The sequence below is a fragment of the Rhea americana genome, unplaced genomic scaffold (assembly GCF_003343005.1).
Source record: "Rhea americana isolate MKP2758 unplaced genomic scaffold, rheAme1 scaffold_20, whole genome shotgun sequence".
NCBI lineage: Eukaryota > Metazoa > Chordata > Aves > Rheiformes > Rheidae > Rhea > Rhea americana.
In genome coordinates, this window is record NW_028186150.1 from 2,151,130 (window position 1) to 2,160,211 (window position 9,082).

Below are 9,082 nucleotides of genomic sequence, written 5' to 3' on the forward strand. Positions count from 1 at the left end.
GGTAGTATCCCTCGCCTGTTTAGGAAAGGCAACCTTGCTAGCTGAAGTCTTTCATGGAGCTTGCCTTGTTGGCTGCCTCCATTTTCTTCCAAATAGAGGATCTCAATCTAAATCTAGCCAAATGTTTTACCTCTACAGCAGAGAATTCTGCCTTTGAAAATTATAATGATTAAAAACTTAAAATTTATGTCAAAATAGAAAATCACACATAGGAGGACTGACAGGTTATTTCATATATTAGCAAACCGTATATTTTTTGGATGCATCACTGACTTACAATAATAATCCTAAAAGCTCTGTACAAAATACTGTTACCTGGAACCAGGGAGGGAGTAAAAGCAAGAGCCTGTGCAGGTGGTGTTCCTTCTCCTTATTTTAAAAATGTAGACAGTCGATGACTGCAAACACCAAATACTACTGATGAAACCACATCTTGTCTGATAAAAAGTCAGTTCCTAGGTCTAAATGTGCAGTGAGGAGAGGTACCTGTTTCTTTTTTTCTTTTTTTTTTTTTTTTTTTAATACAGCAACCGTATCTGTTAGTGTGCACACAAATGACTTTTTAATACGTTTTAAAATATGTCTGAAACTTTGCAAATGAATGGCTAGTCAGGATCTGCATATCCCAAATTTATTAAAATAAAGTTCAGCTTGCATTTGAGAACCTCCAGGACTGGCATACCAATGTGATTTCACATTATAAAGAATTTAGAGAATCAATGAAGTAGAATAATGTCCTTTTCATCCATACACTGATACGTATATTGGCATGGTAACTATTAGTGCTAACCAAATCACCAACCTAGCTATGTTAGGATAATTTTTTTCCTATTAGACATGAAGATATAAATGCAGGATGTTAAAGTGTGCATTGGAGTCCGCAATTTTGCTTTGCATTTGATATTTTATTTAGGAATATGCAGATCAAGTGAGAGAGAAAACAAAATGCCTCAAGCAAGAGTTTAAAAATGTGATGTGATGGGGTGGGATGAGCTTTAAATCACAGGTGTATAAAGGTGACCCTGGTCTAACCCCACCCAAGTAGTGGCTTGTTGCAGCATACTGTATATCTTCCAGCCATCACTTTTACGCAGTATCTTAAAATAACATTTGTGATAAATGTGCAATTTAACTAATTTATGGTGCTATGATGTGCTCAGGGCTACATGCAAGATGAAAATCTTAAATGGAGCTTGAACAGCTCACTTCACAACAAGAAATCAATATGCCAGATCTTAGAGAGCTGTTCAGTGAAGTCAACATTTAGGAAAAAAAAAAAAGAAAAAAAGAAAAAAGATCAGTGAGTGTGTCTTTAAGTTTCAGTGAGTGAGAAATCTATAATTAATTGAAATATGACTTTTAAGCCAGCATAAGGAACTGTCTCTGAACAGTCTTTCTAGAATCTTCATTATTTTTTATTTTTGTATAAAAATTGAAGTGTATTGTTTTAATTATACAGTGACTTTCATGGTAAACACTATGTGCAATTTTTAAATTTAAACTAAGGCAGATTAGTGTTATAAATATGGGAATTAGCTGCTGCACTTTAGTATGGCTATGTATCTTGATATTTAAGGTAGACACAAATATGACTCTACATTTTAAAACAGCAAAATATTAGGCTATAATTCCAGATTTTAAAAAAATACTGGCATGTATAGGAGAAAATAATCTTTAATTTTGCAAGTTCTTATTTCAGCTGCAACAGAAAATGAAGTAACTGTGTGGTACAAGTGGAACAGAGATGACTGGTAATAAAGCTAAATTTAATAAATTTTGTATTTTAAAATATGTCTCCAGAGAGCCTTATATATTTCTTAGAAGAATATCAAATTATTACACTTATTTTGCCTGTTTTGTTTGGGTAACCTTTTATTGTAAAAATATGGTGGATCTTTGCTAATTCTTCTGTTACCCACATTACTCAAGAGAGACGAAATAGAGGAAAATTATACAGCAAAGAGAGAGTTCAAAAGTTATTCAACTTTTAGAAAGTTGCTATAAATGCCCATTAAGCAAGAGTGAAATAACTGTTTATACTTGACCAGTTATTCTTTTAATAGTGGAAACACTAATGTGTAACTCCCTTGAGTATTACTGGTAAACACATATAATCTTCAGCTAAAAACACTCTGTAAAATCTCTWCCCTAGGACTTCATGGCAAGTTGTGCCTCCCACCCTTGGCTGCCCTGCTGTGGGGGTGTGGGAGAAGGCAAAATAACCTGCTGCCATCTGCGAGCGTGAAAGAGGTGCCGCTGGTGTGCTTACAGTGAATTTTGTTGAGTTTTCGTTTAAGTATCTGATGATAATGAAAATACTGTGCACGGTCATGCTGATGATACTGCAGCCTTCGTTGTAGAGTATTTGCATAAGAAGCCAATTTTTTACCAGTGAAGGAAGAAAGAAGCAGGGTCATTTATGAAAGGGAACAGAATTATGTATTAACACATCATTATACATGTCTGAAAGCACTGGAATAATCAGTGAGGTTATAATCTGTTTTCAGGCCTTGGTTTGGGGCAATAATTTTAACTAAACGTTCAATATGAAAAAGATTACTAAATTTTACTAACACCTASCTTATATAGTGTATTCATTATCTAGTACATACACAGATTAAATTCTGTGGTGGTGTTACATAAATTCATTTTTTACATGTAAAGCTATTTATCTTTATGCTCACTGTACAGTTTATGTGTTAGCCTATTTTTTTCTGKKTTTTTTTGTTTGTTTTTCAACAGTATATTATGACAGCTACCTGGGACATACTAACTTCCAACAACTGTTCCTTAGTTCACTTAGCCATATTTATAGCTAGAAACACATTTCTGGTTAAATAATCTTTTAAGATAATTAAAATCAGATGCACATATTTGAGATGGATGGATGGATGGATACGTCTAGACCACTCACCAAAGCAGTATACCCCTTGAGTCATGTGAAAATAGGTAACAGCAAGTCATAGTTATATACAAAAGTGACTCTCTCTCATTGTAGGAGTGTTTAAAAAGTAAAAACCACACTCTGAACCAGCTATGCCAAAACATGATATTTCTGAGTAACAATATAACAAGACATTTCTGTATATTATGGCTTTAAAATGCTCAACCTTTTTAAAGACATAAAAAATTCCTATAGAGCAAGCCAAAAGGAGTTTAAAAAAAAAAATCAATCCCCGTCACGGCCCTGTTTTGCGGGATGGAGGTGTGGAGGGCAGAGCCGGCTGTGGCCAAGCAGAAACACTTGGGTGCTGCTTGGCTGCCTGGGTTTTCCTGGGCTCGCAGGAGGGTGAGGACGGGTACTTCTTCCCAGAGACATTTAAATTCTGCCAGTGGCAGAGTGGACTTAGTAACTAAACAGTGGGCTAATTTTCTGATTTCTTGCCTTTTGATGCCTGAATTAAGGGCTTTGGTCGCAAGGGAAATGAATTTCAAATGATTTGGCATTGTAGAAAAGCCCATATTAGACCTGTCAGCCCCATTCTGCTCCCTGGGGAGAAAAGAGTGTCCTTTTYCCTTTTTTTTTAGATCAGAAGTATAAATGGAAAAAAAAGGTAACTTTCATATAAATTAACAATGAAAAATACTTCTTTATTAAGCTTCAACATATCACGTTCATTTTTGCACAGTAGGAAGCTGGGGACATGTTTATAGCCATCGTAATTGTGAGTTAGTGACCTTTCTAGCCAAGTCAAATGAAATTACTTGAAAATGGAATTCTTTTTAATTGGTACATTTGTAGGAGGTGGGGAAAGGAAGAGGCTTTGTTAAAGTGTATATGCGATGCAAAGCCTGTAAGGAACGGTAAGAAAAGCCTGAAGACTGTGCTGAGATTTAAACCTGTGCAGAGAGGGAGAATGAGGTAGGTGTGTCAGGAAGCGGAGTCATATTCTCAGCTTTTTTTCCCTAAACTGGAGGTACAGTCACTGCAGTTACGCCTCAGTGACCATGAAACCGAGTCGGCAGAAGCTGAAGGACTCCGCTCCTGAAAGCCTCATCAGGACTTGTCATCGCTCTAATGAATATCATTTAAATTGCTTTGTATATTGGTGGAGTTTGGATGTCGATTTAATTTGTGCATGTGTTTGAGTTCTTCTGCTTGGCTAGGCTAACAGAGAGCAACAGCCTAATGAAAAGTGAGTTGGTGACAGCGTGATGAGCCCCAACCCAATCAAATGTATTTGAAGGGCTGTTTTGACAGGAATCTTAAAAGTAGATCTAGAAAAGAAGAGTAGTGCTTTAGTTCTGTGCAATTGTTTCAGGCTAAGATTGCTGCGTTTTGTACCTCTGGATGGCTGAAAAATTTCTGTGCGAACTCTGGCTTGCGATAAAACATGAATTTATCATGGGGTTACGTTTAGGGGAGCCAGAAGAATGGGCCACCCCTTGTTAAGTGTCGCTGGAAATCACTGCAGKTAAAACACTACTTTTAAAAGTCATTATTGGGGTACCCCAGTAACAGGGAGACAAGAAGTGGCTTCACCAGGGGTTACAGTGTGCRTCCACACCTCTAATACTGTGTAGCACAGGGCTACTAGGAAGAACATGGGAAGATTAACACTGGAGGGCAGGTGTTGCCTGCTCAGGGCTGGTCATGGAGATTTCCATGTTAATTCTCATTTACTGTTTAGGGAATTTGAGTATGCAATGTCACGGAACTGCAAAGAAGGGCAGAACAGAGGGACAAGTACTGCAAAAGGTATTTCAGTGCTCTCTAGGTGTTGAGGACAAGAAAAGCAGAATGGYACAGCTCCCTGCTAGCAGTGAAGGGTGGTGGGCAGGAAGGACACAGCCCCCCTCCCCCTGCAGCCGGGGCTKTTGCTGCTTCCTCCTGGAGGATGTCTCTCCCATGGGCACTGCCTGGCTGTTGCAAGCTAGGCTGCGGGCCAGCTCCTTGTGCCACAGGGGAGTCCAATCTGCAAGGCAGCTGGGACACCGGCTGCAGCACTGCCTACGCTTCCCTGAAGCACTACGCTACTGGTATGGGCATGATCTTCCGATGGGATTCCTAGAAGTGGGAAAAATAGCCACTTCAACCCTATAAATTACACTAATTCTTCCAACTGCTAATGAAATATTTCCTTTCTTCCTCTTATATGCACATTTGGAAGACAAAAGAAAAATATGGTCTATTTGCCGCCATGAAGACAAATCAATTTCCAAAACACAGCTGCTGTCAAAATGGGGAAATACATATTAGCACTTCTCTATCATCTTTGAAAACTACAGACCTACATGRTATCATATACTTCACAGTGCTTCAAAACTGACACCAGCATCCTAAGCATAAAAAAATTGCAATTTCATTATTTTATATGAAAAAACAACAATGACAAAAATAAGGACCACTGGAGGGAAACTGGATTACAAGAAAAATCTACACTGCAGATACTAGTATCTAAAAGATGATTAATACATTAGATAAATTGTTCGGCAACAGTTCATGCAAACAGACCCTCTATAATTCTGCCAAAGTCAGCGAGATCAATGTGCTCTGCTGAATGACTGTGGCACTGGCCACTCAAAAGAAAGCACCTAAGGGCAGCTGTAACTTATGCTGATTTCATACCCCCATGATTTCAAAATGTGTTAGATTCTCCAACTCCCTCTGAACCAATTCCTTGCATAACCCTCAGGAGATACTGCTTTTGTTTTGGGGTGAATGTGACCCTTTTCTTCTTCTTTTCCAGATTTTGTAAATGTTGTATGTTTCTTTTTTATGTGATAAGTGTTTTAATATAACCATCACACCCCAGACAGATTATTTACTATCAACAATTTGAATGACGGGATTTCTGCATGTCTGCTAATTTCAGCGTAAGATCTGGACAGGGGTCAAGAATATCCAAAAAAAGAAGAAAGGAAATAGGTGATAACAAAGTATGTGCAAGTCTGCAGCAAGCAACTTTTAGATTAAAAACAATCACAATAAAATTCAGGTCATGTGTTTGAGTATTCAGTGTTAAAAATATAAAGTAGGTATTGAAAAAGCACAAAGCACTCAGTTGTACTTCCTTAGTAGAGCTTTTTTGAAAGGCACTAGAGTGGATTTGGCAGTGGGAGAAATCAAACTAGCAGTTGCAGCGCCTGTGGCCCATTGCTGGCTCCTCAGGAAGCGCTGAGCAGCAGACAGGACCACACCAACCTGCAGGAGCAGGCACATTGCAGAATTGCAGTTCTGATCCCATCAAAACACTCCCGGCACAWGTAATCCTCCCTCTTAGCCCATGTTCCTGCACTATGAAAGCCGCTTTAACCCCTCTTGTGCTGGGCATGGTGCTACACTCGCCTCTCTTTGTGAGCAGTGTGCTCCGCAGGCGCCTCTTCCTCCTCGCCCTCCTCCGAAACCCCTGTTATAGGCCATTTGCTGTGTTTTCTTGCACAACAGTTCGGACTTTTCTTCTAAGAGGTTGTTACATGAGGAATGATAAACACCACCGACCCTTTAGAGATACCCAATACCAAATCACTGTGGTCTCTAAACTACTTGTTCCCTCTGCTTTGCAGGGTCTGGCTCCTGTACAAATAATGGAAAAGATCTGGTGACCAAGGAGGTATTTTTAGAAGCTGGTCAGATACACAGARGCATAACTAAGTACCTAAAAATGAAATACTCAAGAGAGCAGCTGAAGCATCTGTGCTATTCCCTTTGGCTTACAGGCTACAGGTAGGTGCTTGCTGCCATCTGCTCAGAGTCCCCAGCTGTGAACCCTCTCCTGGAGCTGGAGACCCAGGACAGCCTGGAGCAGGAGCAGCCCAAGCTCACCTGCCTGTCGTGCTTCTCTCATGTCAGAGAAAGCTTTCAGGTGTGCTGCTCTGCTCCTAGCCTTCAGTGCATTTCTCTCCTGAGCCCAGAGCAGCAGCTGATGGGTGTCCTCAGGAGACCTGATGTCAGGTTAGGGGTGTTTGAGGAGCTGTTGGACTTCTCAGTGTCCTGAGAAGAAAGTAAGGCAAGTGAGCTGCTGCTCCTGGTAAGTTTGACTCTCAGACCTGACTAAAAGCTTTATGTTTGTTTTAACATTCAGCCTGAGATAAGGACTTGTTGCAATATTCTTTTTCTTAATTATAGACTATTTTTATTCACTTCCCTGTAACTTTGGCTAACATCTATTTAACAGTGAGTACATGGTTTTTCACAGTTTTCTGTTGATCTGTTCTATTTTCTTAAAATTGCTTTGCTTTTTTGAGATGTGGAGAGAAAAATATGGGTTTTTTTTAATAGAATCTTAAAACAGCTCAGCTGTGCTTTCTTGTGTTTTTAAGCTACACAACAAAATTGTCTATACAACAGCTCACAAAAAAAAAAAAAGCTTTTTGGTTGTTGTTGCTTTGTTTCTGTTAAGGCAAAACAGTCCGTTGATGTGGCAAGCAGGTGGCATGACACTAAGTATACATGACAGTATATATGTAATACCATTTTCTTTAAGGAAGCCTGTATGATATTTCTCATTGTTGAGCTAAAGGTCAGGATGTCAGGTGACTTCTGCAGCAGGAAACAATTCTCTGAGCTGCAAGAGTCCTGCTGAAGTTGGTGACATTAAGAAAGATGGAGGCAAATTGGAGAGAGTCCAGAGGAGATCAACAAGAATGATTAGGGGTTTTGCAAACATGACCTATGAGGAAAAGTTAAAAGAATTGGATTTGTTTAGTCTAGAGAAGAGAAGACTGAGTAGGGACATGATAACAGTCTTTAGCTATGTTTTAACAAAAAAAAGTTGTTATAAGATGGACTCTGATCAAATGTTCCCTGTGTTACTAAGGGCATGACAAAAAGCTAATCAGTTCAGCCTGCAGCAAGCGATATTTAGATTAGGTTACTGAGGGGAATACACCTCTAGCGCCGAGTTAAGCACTGGGGCGGTTGCAGAGGAAGAGTGCAATCAACCATTGCCAGACCTTTCAAAGACCTAACGTGGATGTTCTTGACCTATTTGGTTGTGCCGCAGAGAAGCCAGAAGCTGAACTTCGAAGGGTCTTGTAACCTACAATCCCACAAACATCTTAGGTRGGCATGGCTGCTGCAGAGAGCCCAGCTGTTTTTGGTGAAATGCTGTTCGCTTTCCTACCCTATACTGGAAGCCAGCACCGGCTGTTTCCATTCTAATTATTTTGATGCAGCTTTCATATCAGTTCTCTCAACAGCTCAGTTCGAGTTTTTCACGTACTGCAAAACTAGTAAAAACTAGTACTGCAAGTAGTAAAAAAGAAAAAAAAAAGTAGCAAAAATAGTAGTTTTCTGTTTTTATTTTAGTAGTGGGAGGATGCGTACATGGCATAAGGCCATCATCACCTTTGCCTGATGGTTGCTGGCCATTGTGTTGTGCTGCGGCCTGTGTTTGAGGGAGGTTGCGGTTCTGAGTCATTTGCAAGTGAAATTACTTTGGACATGCTTCTTTTTTTCTTTTTTCTTTTTTTTTTCTTTTTTTTCTTTTTCTTTTTTTTTCCCTGGCGGAGTTTTGCATATTAGCAGTTGGGCCCTATTAACAGATTTTACTTTTATTTAGTCCTCATTGCTGTATTTCCAGTCAGGGCTCACACTTTCATAGAGCCTCTCCAAGCACAGACACTGAGAGCAAGGTTTAAACTTCAAAACATAGCTGCCAAGACATCCTAGGGTCTCCGAAACATGCATGTATTGCAACTGAATTGAGCCCTGACCTTCCACCTTGGCCACTGCCTCCCCTGTTGCGAAGCTTAGCCAGTGTCAGGATATGTTACATATATGGGACCTGAGCCCTTTGCACGTAGGTTGCCTCTAACATTGTAAATTTTTGCCWTGATACTTGCTGGACAAAATAGTTGAGTTATTACACTGACTTCAGGCTTACTCTATGAAGAAATACCTCTGTCTGCTTCACATACACATTTTTAGAGCATTTGGGATGTTCTGCTTTTAACAAGCCTTGACTCTTCTTTAAAGAAGAGTCTTTCCCTCTGAATATTCTGTACCAGTATGTGATGTGTTTGCAGATTAGAAGGACTGTTTTGGTCATTTGTTTATAAGAAAAAATAAAAATCCTTACAAATATTTATCTGTGTTCCTATGCCTTTCCTGCCTCCCTAGTGTGGAGACCAGCATCAA